The sequence below is a fragment of the Rhinichthys klamathensis genome, unplaced genomic scaffold (assembly GCF_029890125.1).
Source record: "Rhinichthys klamathensis goyatoka isolate OS25496 unplaced genomic scaffold, OSU_Roscu_1.1 h1tg000127l_1, whole genome shotgun sequence".
NCBI lineage: Eukaryota > Metazoa > Chordata > Actinopteri > Cypriniformes > Leuciscidae > Rhinichthys > Rhinichthys klamathensis.
This window is the reverse complement of record NW_026606664.1, coordinates 3,634,696-3,650,007: the sequence shown is the minus strand read 5'-3', so window position 1 is coordinate 3,650,007 and position 15,312 is coordinate 3,634,696. Positions and strand designations below refer to the sequence as shown.

At 37.1% G+C, this 15,312-nt stretch overlaps 1 long non-coding RNA gene across 1 annotated transcript in view; it reads right to left on the bottom strand.

Annotated features, from left to right (window-relative positions):
- Nucleotides 1-5,600: 5,600 nt before the first annotated feature.
- Nucleotides 5,601-15,312, bottom strand: part of LOC130089306 (uncharacterized) — a 29,477-nt gene continuing 19,765 nt past the window's right edge. Inside the window, exon 3 of the long non-coding RNA XR_008807557.1 lies at nt 5,601-5,954. This is a non-coding gene — a long non-coding RNA (uncharacterized LOC130089306). The remainder of the gene's footprint in view (nt 5,955-15,312) is intronic.

Sequence of the window (15,312 nt, the reverse complement as noted above, 5' to 3'; positions counted from 1 at the left end):
TTTAGTCAGGGTAGCATCATATTTAATTTTTGACAGGAATGAAAACGAGGCTGTGAGGGACAGAATTGTGTGTTCAGTGGATTCTTGTAGGCCTACTGTTGTTGTTAACAACAATCCTATTGTTCGGCTGGTGAAAAGTCTCTCGGAGAAAAAAACCCTCCGCAAACAGTTTTAAAAGTTGTGAAAATTACGTGATCTAGGTCCTTTATACAGTGCGTGCCATTGTAAAGACAGTACATGTATGGTCCTCGTTTTCTTCTGCGTTAAATTCAAAATGGCGGCTAACCGGACAAAGGTTAGATTATCGTTGTTGCCGTTATTTAATTTCATAACTGTTTTTGTAATAATTCAAATGTAATTTGATGTACAATATAAGTGTAATGGCACAGAAAACCAAATGATCCTTGTGCTCGCCATTTGGTTAAAAAACATGTTGCAAGACTATAATTCCAGCAGAAGGCGCTGTTGGTTTCACTAAAATATTTTCACGCTATCACGCATCGTCTTCAAAAGCTGAGACATGTGAATTATAAGGTATATTTTATATGCCTCAAATAATCATAACCTTCATCCAGAGCAACTTAAGTGTGTTTAATCTAAAGATTTTTTTCCCCAGTGTGCGTTGGGGAATCGAACCCTTGACCTGGCCGTTGCTAGCAGGTAGGCAAAATTAAAAGTTACGTTTTCTGACATGACACAGCAACCTTCGAAAGAACCTCTCATTATGTATAATTATTGTTTAACGCACTAGTCGACATTTTGAGTATTATTTAGATACACAGCCAGAGTCAACTATTTCTTACATGTCTACTCAGCACTGTAAACAATTGCTGTTTAATGGCTAAATAATCTGCCACATTGTAACTCCCATTCGTGTTAGATATGAAATATTTGTTTGATGCTGGACACGTCATGATCTTTGATTATACCCTGTGGTGCAGCTTTGATAGTCAGTTATGAGGTTGTAATTAACAAGGTGATTACCATATGTGGTTTTCCATGGTTTTGTTTGTTCATCCTGTGTGTGTTCAGAGAACACGTGCACGCGCACAAGTGGCTTGTACCTTGTAATTAAAGGGATATTTCACCCAAAAATGAAAATTCTCTCATTAATTACTCACCCTCATGTCTTCCAAACCCGAGAGACTCTCGTTCATCTTCGGAACACAAATAAAGTTTTTTATTTTATTTTATGAAATCTTCTGTCCCTCCGTTGACAGTACCCAACTACCACTTTGACACTTCAAAAAGTTCATAAAGAGATCGTCAAACTAATCCATATGAATTAAGTGGTTTAGTCCAAATTTTCTGAAGAGACACGATTGCTTTATATGATTAACAGATTTAACTTTAGCTTTTATTCACATTTAAACATTGATCAGAAGCTCAACCAAACCTGCTTGACGTGCAATAACAAACCTCATTGCAGATGCAGAAGCTCAAACGTGCTATGAACCTCATTGGTTTTTGCAAGTCTCTTTAGACAATTTTGGACTAAAGCGCTCAGTTCATGGATTATTTTTATGATCTCTTTATGAACTTTTTGAAGTGTCAAAGTGGTGGTTGCGTAGACTGTCAAAGGAGGGACAGAAAGCTCTCAGAAAAATCTTTATTTGTGTTTCGAATATGAATGAAAGTCTCACGGGTTTGGAACGACATGGGGGTGACAGAATTTTCATTTTTTGGGGCGAACTAACCCTTTAAGGCATATGGTAGATCCTTGTGACATGAGGTTTCACTGACTGTGTACGATTCCTAATGGCCTGGGCGAACATTGTTTTATTTTTTTATCTAAAAAATAAAACACAGCCCGATTTGTGAACAAATATATTAGATATACAGAATAAGTCCGCTAGAAACTAAAAGAAATGGCATGTAGACAAATCCATGATCACTGGAAAATTATAGAAAACGACATTTCACTGTTACCATGGCAAATGTACTCATTTTCCAATTCCATGAAGCATTACAATTCATGTATATACAATATAATACAAAGCCTCAGACTACTCCTTAATTAGATGCTAGTCATACATTTCTCTCTGTGTGTGTATACTGCATATATATATATATATATATATATATATATATATATATATCAATTACATAATTTTCAATGCTTTATTTTAGTTTTGTTTATTTAAGTTTTCTATGCACTCTATCTCCCCAGAGCCAATATTCACAAAACCTCAGACTTAATTAGACGCTATCATAAATTACTGTTGCCGTGGCGAGCAGGGTGGATTCTCTGTGTGTGTGTGACACTGGAATGATGTCACATATGGTTCTGATGAGAATGTAAAGTATGTTATCTAGCATCTGACTGATGTAATTCTTAGTCCTATATTGCACTCGTCTTATCTTTAAGATTTAATACACAAGTTACCTTTTGGCTAGTACAGTTTGTGGTGTATTAATTTTCAATTCAATTAAATGCTTCAAAGATCTGAAGGCAGCGTGGGAGGGCTACAGTTATTACTAAATTGTGCAATCTACACAGTCATATTGTCTAGAACATCAAAACGGAAATTCCCATTTGAAACTGTCAGTTTTAATTTTAGCGAGACTACAGTTAAAAAGTAGAGGGAAGTACAGCTTGCTGAAGCAAAAATGGTTTAGTTTGTACAACCCAAGCTGTTTGTTAATTGTTACCTTCACTGTGTTATACATTAAGTATTTCTGACTTTTTTAGTGTACTACTATTCTCTTTGGTTACTCGTTCTGTCCCACCATCGCAATTCAAGGATTAATCTTAACCCCCGATGAGCCCACAAAACTCATCACCCAAGATGGTCTCTAATCATGAGCGCACTGCCTGCACGGGCCACATGTCTAAACGCAGAGCTCCAACCCACAGACATAATGAAAGTGCTGGAACTGAGATACGAACCTCAATGGAAAAACAGAAGGGCTTCAGAGCACGATCCACATCAGACTCGGGGGGTGCCGCCGTCTGATTTTAGGATAGTTTAAACAATATTCTGCTCCATATGCAGAGCCATTTTGATGCATTCACAATTGGTGAAAGTTGTATATCAGAAGTTTAAACAAATCTGGAAAAAAATATATTGTATTATGTATAGTGGTGTACAAGGTTTTTTTGACTATGGTGACCTACGATTTATGGTGTTACATGGCAGGACAACAAAGAAGGGGAAAAAAAGGAAAAACCATGTAATACATAAAAGTAAATAAATCTATATCATAAAAAATAATGTTATATGTATGTATTACAAATAATAAATGTGTTATTTTGTTATAAATAACATTTTTAAATGCATTGATTTATACATTCATTATTTACTGAAAAACCAATGCATTTATTAATTTATTATAAAATAGACATTGTTTTTATAAAATACATTTATTTATACATTTATTATTTATTGATAAATAATAAGTTTATTTATTATGAAACTAAATAAACATATAATTATTAAAAATAATAAATGTGTTATTTTGTCATATAGATCAAATGTATAACTACATTTTTATACATTTATTATTTACTTACTGATAAATATAAATGCATTTATTTCTTATAAAAATAAAGTAACAAATGTTCAAAATAATAAATGTGTTGTTTTGTCAGAATTTAAATACCTTCATTTTAAATATATTACATAATAAATTAATAAATGTGTTGATTTTTCAGTAAATAATAAAGTAGGCTAATGAATAATTATTACAAATAATAAATGTGTTATTTTGCTATAGATAACTATTGAAATACGTTTATTTATAAATGTATTATTTACTTATTGATAAAAACAACAACAAAACACTTATTAATAAAAAAAAAGTAAATAAATATATTACCATAAAAATATGTTTTATATATATATATATATATTACAAATAATACTATTATAATAATACATTTATTTATTATAAAATAAAGTAAATAAATTATTAATAATAATAATAAATGTGTTATCTTGTTATAGATAACAATAAATACAGTTATTTATAAATACATTATTTACTTACTGATAAGTAATTCAAAAATCAATAAAGAAAATAATAGGCCTACGTGTATGTTATTATAAATAAAATAATTTTATTTATAATAAATGTACAATTTTAATACACACCGACATTTTAACTTCTTAACTATTTTAATTATGCTACGTTTAGGGCAGAACATAAGACAGACTGCTGACACCTCAAAGTCTCGACTTGTTATTTCTCTCTTTTTTTCCCAGACAAAATAATCCCAATGGAATTCCTGTCAGTGTCCAACCTTGATAAAAGTTGATTTAAGTGACCGGAGAGGAAAGACCCGGTGAGTTACCGACATAATTCATAACCGGAGTCGACGTTAACCCTGTGACCTCGAGCGAGGGGTCAGGACTGTATCGAACAGACCAAATGCATGCAGCAAACCAAAACACTCGAAAAGCAGCCGTTGATGTTATCTCTTGCAATAACTATTAAGCGAAGAAAACAATAGGGAAAAAACGCAGAAAGCTCAGGGGGAATAAGGGCGTAATATTGCCAACCCCCTCGCGCAGACGGAGCAGTCTGCCAATAGTACTGAACTTTACAACTTAAGGGTCATTGATGACGAACGTTGCGCTGCCCTGTGGGACTCCAAACACATGACTGTTTATGTTACAGATTCATGCCTCGAGGTTGCCTCATGCCTCATGTGATCTCACAATGCACGTGAGAAAGGCACGTACTATAAAGTTTTACATTGGCTGGCATAAATAGCAGTTAAAGTCATCTATCTTTGATTTATGGCAAACCTCCTGCACATAATAGTTCAACATGCTACAATCAAACCCCCACTTGTGGCTCTAATTGTTTTTAATTTACTATCGGCACTAATTCAATGGAAATTAGGACAACTACAATACCACATGTTCTCAAATCTTTTGCAGACCTATAGAGGAGATTGAGGAGGACAGAACTTGATTTAACGCTGTAATCAGCCGCACCGTATTGCTTTTGTCGCATTCTGGTGCTAAAATTGAAATCTTCAAAAGAATAATCAGGTTTTTTCCTGTGCCATCTATAGAGCTTATGCATTAAAGGAATAGTTTATTTAAAAGTCAGTCATTATTTACGAGTCAAAGTCAAGAAACAGATCAATCAATGAAAAAATACTTTTGAACAGGTTCATTTCAACGATCTTTTGATCCGGTTTACGAATGACAATAATTCGTTCATAAATTAAACTGATTCATAAACAAATTGGACTGATTGTTCCGATTGTTTCAATCCCAGCAGTTGTTGAGTAAACAGATCACTGGATGGGGAGTTTATCCGTGAATAACGACTTAAATTACCATCTGTTCCCCACAGAAGGGACTTGGCGCATGAGTTAGGCTTTATGGACAATGTTTATTAGTTTTTTTAGTGGTAATTTTTGTCATTTTTGGTGCTTAAAAGCATGTGGAAAAAAGGTTGCTGCCTTACATTTTTAAGTAATCAACTTGGATGTTTAAGTCATTTAAACTTCAGTTACATTAAACTGACTTTAAAAAATGAGTAACACAAAACATATTAAATGAGTTAAAGCAATGTAAAAACATGTTGTTGTTTTTTTACAGTGAACTGATACAAGTGTAGAACTACATGGGTGAGTCAATAATGACAGAATCTTCATTTTTATTTGTACTAGCCCCACCTAATAAACTACAAAAACACAATATGCATCTGGACCAAAAATATCATCATCTGCATGTGCATTTTCTGGCCCATCTCTCATTTTCCCCATAAAAGCTTTGTAATGAGTTGAGGGGAGGGTTGTACTGGGCCAAATTACAAACCTTCCTCCATCATCTAGTTGAGGCTGCTAAACTCTACCTACCAATTACAGCTACAAACCCCCTGAACGCTAAACCATCCTGTTTCAGCCTTTTTAATGTTCTTGTCTCGCAACCCCTCCAGGAAGCCAGATTGTTTGATGGCTCTGATGGCTCAGCAGACAGTCATTTTAGAGGATCCTTTGGGAAAGAGGAAACAGCAATTTAGACCCATTGTCTAGACATAAATGAGGAGAAATGCCTCGTTCAAAATCAAGAAATGTACGCAATCACTGATGTAATTCTATGAACGTGATGAATTTATGAGTCGGTTTTAAAATCTCCATTGCATTAGAATACACATATGTCCTTAATTGTTCTCAAACATGTGTTTTGAAAGCAAACGAGAGCCAGTTATCCATAAGCCTATAAGGGAATGGCTAACTGTCAACACATAATCCTCCACACTACAGCGCTAATAAAACCTAATGGCAACCTTTCGTTGTTATTGTTATACAGAAATCGTCACATTCTTGAAGTATAACCTTCTCCATATGCTCTCCTCCAACAGCTGGTTTGTTCTCACTGTGACAAATCCAATGGCAAACATGCGCACGCGGCCCATTGTTTGAGCCTGGGCCGGACATCAGGTTCACCTCCACTGCTGGTCTCCAGATCCCAGTGCAGATAGAGCTAACAACTTGGCTCGAACGTAAAGCCTGAAACTCAATACAGCTGTTCCTTCCGAGCTCTTATGAGCAGATCTTGCTAACATGTCCTCGACCTGAAGTATGATTACAAGATGATACAAAACAAAAGCCGTCTTTGAAAAATCTCCAGACATGGTTTATGTGGTTAGCCAGATAAGTTTATACTAAGAAAACTCAGCGTTAAACGTGAATACTGTAGGCATATAATCTTAAAATAAAGTTTCTTTATTGGCATCGATGGTTCCATGAAGAACCTTCAACATGCATGGAGCCTTTCCATTGCACAAAAGGTTCTTTATAGTGGAAAAAGGTTCTTTGGATTAGCCTATTAAAACGTTCTTCACACCATGCAAGAACAAATGGTTCTTTTAAGAACTGTTCAGTGAAAGGTTCTTTGGGGAAACTAAATGGTTCTTCTATGGCATCATGTGAAAATCGAAACCTTTATTTTTAAGAGTGTATCAAACTAGACTAAATATCCTGCTAGTGAGCATTATTCAGAATACTTACAGATAATAATAATGTAGCTGGACACACATTTCGCAACATTTTCAAATAAAAATGTCAAGTTGAGTGGAGCTAAAAGCGCTTTCAGTTTTATCCGAAACAGATGAACGTGAATCTCGCGATGCTTGGTTCTTGTAGCCTACTTATCGCGACAGTCCGGTCAGTGGCGCTAAAAGATTAAAGGCCAATTTATACTTCTGCGTCGGGTGCGCGCAGTAGGTACGGCGTAGCATACGCACAGACGCGTACCATACGCCGTACCCTTCGCCGTAACCTGACGCGCACCTCCTCAAAAATGTAACTACACGTCGCGACGACGCGGACCGCAAGATCTGTGATTGGTCGGCTTGGTAGCATCGCGTTTCCTTCTATGCATTTCCGGCGTGTTCTTCTGCACCGCCCGCCATTTTTAAATTCTAAGTACAGCGAAACTGTTAAAAAAACTAAAAATTTACCTTTTCCACCTCTATAAGCTCCAACTCCAACATGATCTGCTCTCTTTCAGTCGGCATTGCTTGTAGTAACCTAAACTCAAAACAGCCGCGAGGAATCTTCTTCTTCTTGCCGCGAGGAATCTAAACACAGTGGAACATTAAAACCCTCCGCCGCCAACTAGCGTTTCGGCGCTGTACTGCAGAGCAACGCAGACCTAAACGCAGAAGTATAAATGCTCATGACGGCGTTGCCTACGTGCGTAGCCTACGCCGTACACTACGGCGTACACTCGACGCAGAAGTATAAATTGGCCTTAACGCTCTTTCGCGTTTAAAAATAACGTATGCCACCACCTACACTAAACCCTACCCAAACCTAACCGATAGTGTTAACAAAAAGCAAACAATAGATAAAACGTATTTGCTGATGCAACCCTGCCATTTTAGTTTGTTTCTACAAGTCATTGAGGTGAAGTATTTTATTGTGATCGTGTTTCGCGGGACTCGAAGTACCCGAGAGGTGAGTTACCGAAGTTTAGCTACTAACAGCTGGAGCTTGTTGTGATGCTACATCAAAATGTACTCGTTTACAAATCATGCATTGTGGTAGGTAAAAGTGTTTTGAGGTCATAAAAACATAGTATTGTGCAAGAAACAGCATGAAAAGTATTAATTCTTAATTTAATAATTTATGTGAAAAGGAATAAAAGTTGTTGGTCTTTTACTGACAAAAAGTGTGCATTAAGCTGGAATTCTGCAGTGAATAGTATTTAGGCCTATAGGTAGGCCTACGTTTTTTTTTAGTTTAGGCCTAGATGCAATAGCCTTTGTTAAAAGTTTCCTAAAGGTTATCTGGTTAACCAAGTAACGTTAAGCAAGACTTCGCACAGAGGTTTTGGATTGGGGTTCTGCTAAAAAAAAAAAAAAAATGCTGAAAAGGACATCTTCAGGTAGACAAAGGTGGTTTAATGGTCTTCGCTAGCTAGCTGCTGTTCAGTTGGTTAGCCAAAAATAAGTAAACAAACAATAATAAAAAAGTCCCTAAAATCCCTTTACAACCATCAAACTAGATAAGCCTGACAGAAGATTTTCTAACTTCCTTTGGCTAAAGCTATTCGAAATTCATAAATTTCACATCTTAACTAGTTACTACCACAAAATGTGGCATTTATAACTATTCAAGTTGTTTTGACGCTTCCAGCTTTTGTCTCTGCTAATGACAAGTTTGGATTTTAACTACATGATGAATACCCTGTGCTAAGCTCCATCTGGGCCTTGTTTCATCTTGGCTTGATTGCTGAGAGATTGATTGTTGCTTTGGGCTCTGAGGAGGTGCTGTACACGTTAATTTCTTATTTACATATGTTTTGGATCCAAAATAATGTTCTGATTCTCCCTAATCTATCCTTCCACTGCAATTCACATTGCGTCCAAAAGCTTTAGCTAGCCAGCCGTGGCAGTTCTATGCAAGATGTCGCCAAGACCATAAAGTGATCTTAAGCGAGTTAATCTGTTGATTATGATTAAAGCACATTTTTTCCCCCAATAAAAATATTTTCTGTATGGGCAAATCGGCTAAACGTTAGCACATCCGTAAGTTGGTTTGTTTTAGTCTGAGAGAATCCAAACTAAAATGTGCACGGATGAATTGGGGGAAAATGACCTACGAGCGCCTTTCCTTCCAGCCAACCATGGAAGGCTATTTCAGGAGCTGAGGTCAGCAGGCCTCATTCAGTTGATGTCACCTCCTGCGCTCTGAAGTGGGGTATTATTTAGGAGCGCTGGAATGTGGTTGAGGAAGTGGTTTAAAGCTACTGTCTGCCAGACTCTTCTCGGACTCAAAGTATGGACAGGACACAATGAATGGGGGTCTACTGTCCAGACACAAAGGGTTTGAAATTAGCATGTTTCTATGTGAATTAATCTTCTGCATATGCTATTGCGAACAAATTAAACTTTCTTCTACTATAATATAGTAGAATTTTTTGAGAATTTCCAAGAGTTTGGTTCTAGCTAGCATGCGGAGCAGTACACTGAAATAAAAAATTCCTTGAAAAACATTTTACTCACGATTTACTAGCAATTTACATACCTTCATGTCGTTCCAAAAAGCATGCTATGTTTTTGTTGAAAAAAGAAATACATTTTTTTTAAGCTATGGCTACAGCTCAGAGCTATTTTCCATAAAACGATAGTCGTTGTGAAGCACCAAAAATGAGAGAAAACACCAAAAAAAGCATGTCATGGTCAATAATTCAATAAATTGTGACATTAAAATGTATTTATTCCTTCTAAAATCTAAATGTAAAAATAGGGAAAATGATTATGCAATTAAATATCAAACATTGACGGATAAATATATTTTTTTAAATATGAATCTTCACCACAAAAAAACCCATCATAAAAACATGTTATGACTAATAACCAATCAACTCAGAGATTTGAAATTTTATTTATTTATTATAAAATCGAAATATATAAAACTAACAATTAAAATAATTTTAGCATGAGTGTTAGATAATGGCAATGCTAATCTAAATGTAAACATAGGGAAAATGATTATGCAATAATTTCGACAGATGATAAATTAAAAAAAATCTGTAATATAAATCTACAAGTAGTGAGAGACACCAAAAAAGCATGTTATTGCCAATAACCAATCAAGACATTAAAATGTATTACAATTTATATTATTTATTTTATTTATTAACTCCCAAATCTAACTGAATAAAAATTAATCACTAAGAACTTAATTTCAAAATGCTGTAAGTTTTACGTGATTTAATTTAGGCATCACAACATTATAACGCACAGTATGAAAAATGGATATCCATTTTGACGTATACCTTGACTGAACTATCCCTTTAAAAGCAGCCAAAGTTGCACTTGATGCTTTGAACTTGTGAAAATATTCCCCAAGGAGCAGCACTGAAGAAATCTCAGAAGTCAGGACCCAGTGTTTGCCTGTCTGATACTGGTATTATGATTGTTTGAGTAGAACTTTGTCAAGCAGACGTTTCCCCCAAGTATTGTGTGGTTATCTAATCTCAGCGGCTCACTTCGGTATGTGAGGTGCTTGTGGTCAATGCGGCTGTAGTGCACATGCACAGATATCTAGCCGTGTTTCTTCACAAGAGAGACAGGATGAGGAGATTTCAGTAAACGCCTTGTCTGACACTTCGGAGTAATGAGAGGATTACGGTGAGACACGTTTAGTTTCCCAACTCCAACTTGCCCACACATAAGACAATAGCATTGTGTCTTGTCGTTTTTGGTAGTAAACAAAGTGTTAGCCTTATATTAGCACCAAAAGTTTAAGGTTTGTGCACTTTATGTACAATATCTGGGAAGACAAACTGCAAAAGAAGCTTTTGGAATAACATGTCATAACCAAAACAATCCTGTAGAGGTCACTGTTCCCCACACACTACTTGAAATCTCCCTCCAATTCAGGTTGGTGTGACAAGCAGCTAGCGGCAAGATTAGCCTTTTAAGAAAAGGCACATTAGACCCCAAGAAAAATGTTTAGGTGAATGAAATGACTGAAAACTCTAAATTACGGCTTTCCTAGTGTAGCCCAAACAAGTGAGATTAGCACAAACCAAATAAATGAGCTGGAGATGCCAAAGCAGTTTGCTTGTTTCTTCATTTATTTTGCATTGCAGCACACTTAGCTTAGTAAGCCAAGCATAACATTTGTAATGTTATATTACTAGCATGTTAGCATCACATTAGGGCCTTGAGCTAGATTGGGTGTAAAAGAATGTGATGGTTATAATCACCATAAAATGTTTTTAAGTCCATTTTATTACAGTATTCTTTTTGTTTCTTTACCTTTGGGGTAATAGTACAAAATCAACAACTTTTGCAGCTATATCAGCTTTCAGTGTTTTTGTTAGCATATATAATTTTGGCTAGCTGATGTAACCCTGCCCTGTAGAAAACACTGTTTTAGAAAATAAAAAAAATCATAAAATACCAATTACGAATGTGCTGGTATTTCTCGTGGCCCCGTGTTTGCTTTTGACGTGATATATTTACCGACGTAATGAGTTGCACAGGACATTGAGTACATCTCGGCTGTCTATAGGTGTGTTGCGTGCTTGGGAGTCCTGCTGTTTGTTATTCTGACATTGTCGCCTAGCAACCAGCTTTTTTTTAGGGAAATCCTTGTGTGTGTGAGCACACCTGGTTTTGTGACGTGAGCAGGCAGTCAATCCTCGGTGAGAGCAGCATAGTGGTATTGACTGATGTGGGACAGTTGGATGCCAGCCCCAAACATATATAAGTAATAAGCAGAGGCTTAAGTTTATGGAGTGTAGGGTTGGTGAATTTTTTTTAAACAGATCCTATTTGAATACCTCATCCATGACATAGATGTGTGGGTGACTCTACAATGTATTGTGAAGAAAAAGGCTAGAGAATTCAGTCTGAAGTAAGACATTAGCCTGGAGCTCATTGCTTGGAAATATCTGTGCATGTCCCAAGCTTGCTGTGTCCTTGGGTTCATACTGATGCATGCTATCATGGCTGTGAGATGATGGCTCTGTGATCATAAACCGCATTCTATGTCTCACAGCAATAATGACGCAATCTCAGACACAGTCAAGTTATGCCATCAGTCATCGAGTTTTTCACCTCGGATGACAGCAATAGATGTTAACCTGTGACAAGAAAACACTTTTCAAGGGTGATGTTGATGGTAGCCTTCCATAGTAGTTAGAAAATACTATGTGAGTCAATGGTTTCGGTCAACTGTCTGGTTCCCAACATTCTTCAAAATATCTTCTTTTGTGTTCAACAGGAGAAAGAAATTCATACAGGTTTGGAACAACATAAAGGTCAACTTGCTCTCGAGTGTTCACGGACCGGCTTTGACCGTTCCAGTGTGGTGGATGGCTTATGAATAGCGGCCTATAGAAACAGCTGCTTATAAGGATATATCTATGAATCTATAGTAATCACCTAGCAATCACCCAGAATACACTGGCAAAAACATCTACACTCACCTAAAGGATTATTAGGAACACCTGTTCAATTTATCATTAATGCAATTATCTAATCAACCAATCACATGGCAGTTGCTTCAATGCATTTAGGGGTGTGGTCCTAGTCAAGACAATCTCCTGAACTCCAAACTGAATGTCAGAATGGGAAAGAAAGGTGATTTAAGCAATTTTTTGCGTGGCATGGTTGTTGGTACCAGACGGGCCGGTCTGAGTATTTAACAATCTGCTCAGTTACTGGGATTTTCACGCACAACCATTTCTAGGGTTTACAAAGAATGGTGTGAAAAGGGAAAAAGATCAGGTATGCGGCAGTCCTGTGGGCGAAAATGCCTTGTTGATGCTAGAGGTCAGAGGAGAATGGGCCGACTGATTCAAGCTGATAGAAGAGCAACTTTGACTGAAATAACCACTCGTTACAACCGAGGTATGCAGCAAAGCATTTGTGAAGCCACAACACGCACAACCTTGAGGCGGATGGGCTACAACAGCAGAAGACCCCACCGGGTACCACTCATCTCCACTACAAATAGGAAAAAGAGGCTACAATTTGGAAGAGCTCACCAAAATTGGACAGTTGAAGACTGGAAAAATGTTGCCTGGTCTGATGAGTCTCGATTTCTGTTGAGACATTCAGATGGTAGAGTAAGAATTTGGTGTAAACAGAATGAGAACATGGATCCATCATGCCTTGTTACCACTGTGCAGGCTGGTGGTGGTGGTGTAATGGTGTGGGGAATGTTTTCTTGGCACACTTTAGGCCCCTTAGTGCCAATTGGGCATCGTTTAAATGCCACGGCCTACCTGAGCATTGTTTCTGACCATGTCCATCCCTTTATGGCCACCATGTACCCATCCTCTGATGGCTACTTCCAGCAGGATAATGCACCATGTCACAAAGCTCGAATCATTTCAAATTGGTTTCTTGAACATGACAATGAGTTCACTGTACTAAAATGGCCCCCACAGTCACCAGATCTCAACCCAATAGAGCATCTTTGGGATGTGGTGGAACGGGAGCTTCGTGCCCTGGATGTGCATCCCACAAATCTCCATCAACTGCAAGATGCTATGCTATCAATATGGGCCAACATTTCTAAAGAATGCTTTCAGCACCTTGTTGAATCAATGCTACGTAGAATTAAGGCAGTTCTGAAGGCGAAAGGGGGTCAAACACAGTATTAGTATGGTGTTCCTAATAATCCTTTAGGTGAGTGTATGTACATGCAATAACATAGCAACATGCTAAAAACCAATCAAAAGTCCTTATCAACCACTTAGCAATTACTCAGCACACACCTGCAAACAGAAAGAACACCAATAGCAGCATGCTAATAACCATTCAAAACACCTTATCAACCACCTAGCGAATACCTACAACAGTTTAGTAAACACCAAAAAAAACACCTTTTGCATATTAACATGCTCAAAAGACTCGGAACATCTTAGCAACCACATTTGCTCAACAAGTTAGTTAAAGTCAACATGTTTTAAGCTAGCTGAGTAAAAAACACATAGCTGCAAAATTTAAAGGCACAGACATTTGAAGGAAACTTTATTTGCCCCTTTGAATACTGAGGTTTATTACCACCAGATCAAAGTAATTGCATCTGCAATTACACATATGAAATAAGTATGTCTCTTAGGGTCTGATAAATACTTTAATTCTCATCAAATGATAAGTTAAACTTAAAAGCAATTACAGCTTGTACAGCTCGTACAGCTTGCTTTTAATAGCTGGTAAACATGGTGTCCTTCAGACAAGAACTAAGTACATTCAATTGAGCCTTTAAGTTTTGTAAATGTGTCTCACGTGCTGGAGATCAGCATCATTATGCGGCCTATCAATTATCATTTGATGTTGTGTAATCATAACATGTACAAAGCCCTGCAGCAACTGCTATCCTGTTAACAGATAAATAGGTTTATTTTGAGACATGAAAAGGTTTGACAGCAAGCAGTATTTAGAACAAATAGATGAATGTCATTGCATGCTAGGAATGTTTAGTGAAGCCAATCTTTATTGTCTTTCCCTAAGCAGCCAGAAAGGTTTCTAGTTGTGCTCTGTGTTTGTGTGACTGCAATTCCCATAGCTTGGCTCAGGTAAAAGGTCACAGTCCAGGTGCACACCTGGAGGATGTCACTAATGCTAATGCAAATCCTCATGCTTTTGCAGCTCCACGTCCCCATCTGCCTTTTTTAATACTTCCCTCGGTGGAATGCAGGAAAACCGCCAGGGTGACATGTGCGCTCCGTCCCATAATTTCGTCCCCTCTGCGTAGCGACCACTCTCCTTTAAAGCCATGAAGTGGTTTCTAGGCCTTCTAACTGCTTTAAAGGGGAGTAAAAATAAACCCTGGAGACACATGTGCTTTCCATTTGACTCAAAGGAGGAGGTGAGGGGGGGTGGTAAAGAAAGAAAGAAGCACTCATTGTGACCTATTTACTTTGAGTTGTTATGATTAAGTCTAAACCAGCATGCAATTTACAGATTATTCCCTTTAAATAAGAGGGTACGCTCGACACAAGAAAGGGCCCGAGATGAGTGAATGAGGGGGGGAGTGGCTTTTTTTTTCAATGAAAGAAAAGTTAAATATAACCCATGCCACATGAAGATAGCCCAAAATAGCGTATAAACCAATGGTATAGCACATCATATGGAAGGCATACATATGTTTAACTTCTGTCAAAAGATTGAAATGACATGCTAATTGAAATGCACCCTCTCGGCATCCCTATAAATATCACACACACAATGTAGAATATAACCATAATTAAATTTTTTAAATAAAAAACCCACCAAATATATATATAAAAAAAAAACTTTTACATTTTCCAAAGAAAATAAGTGGTGCTTGCCTGTGCAAAACTCCCGCCACAATGCTAGTGGGTTCTCAAGTTG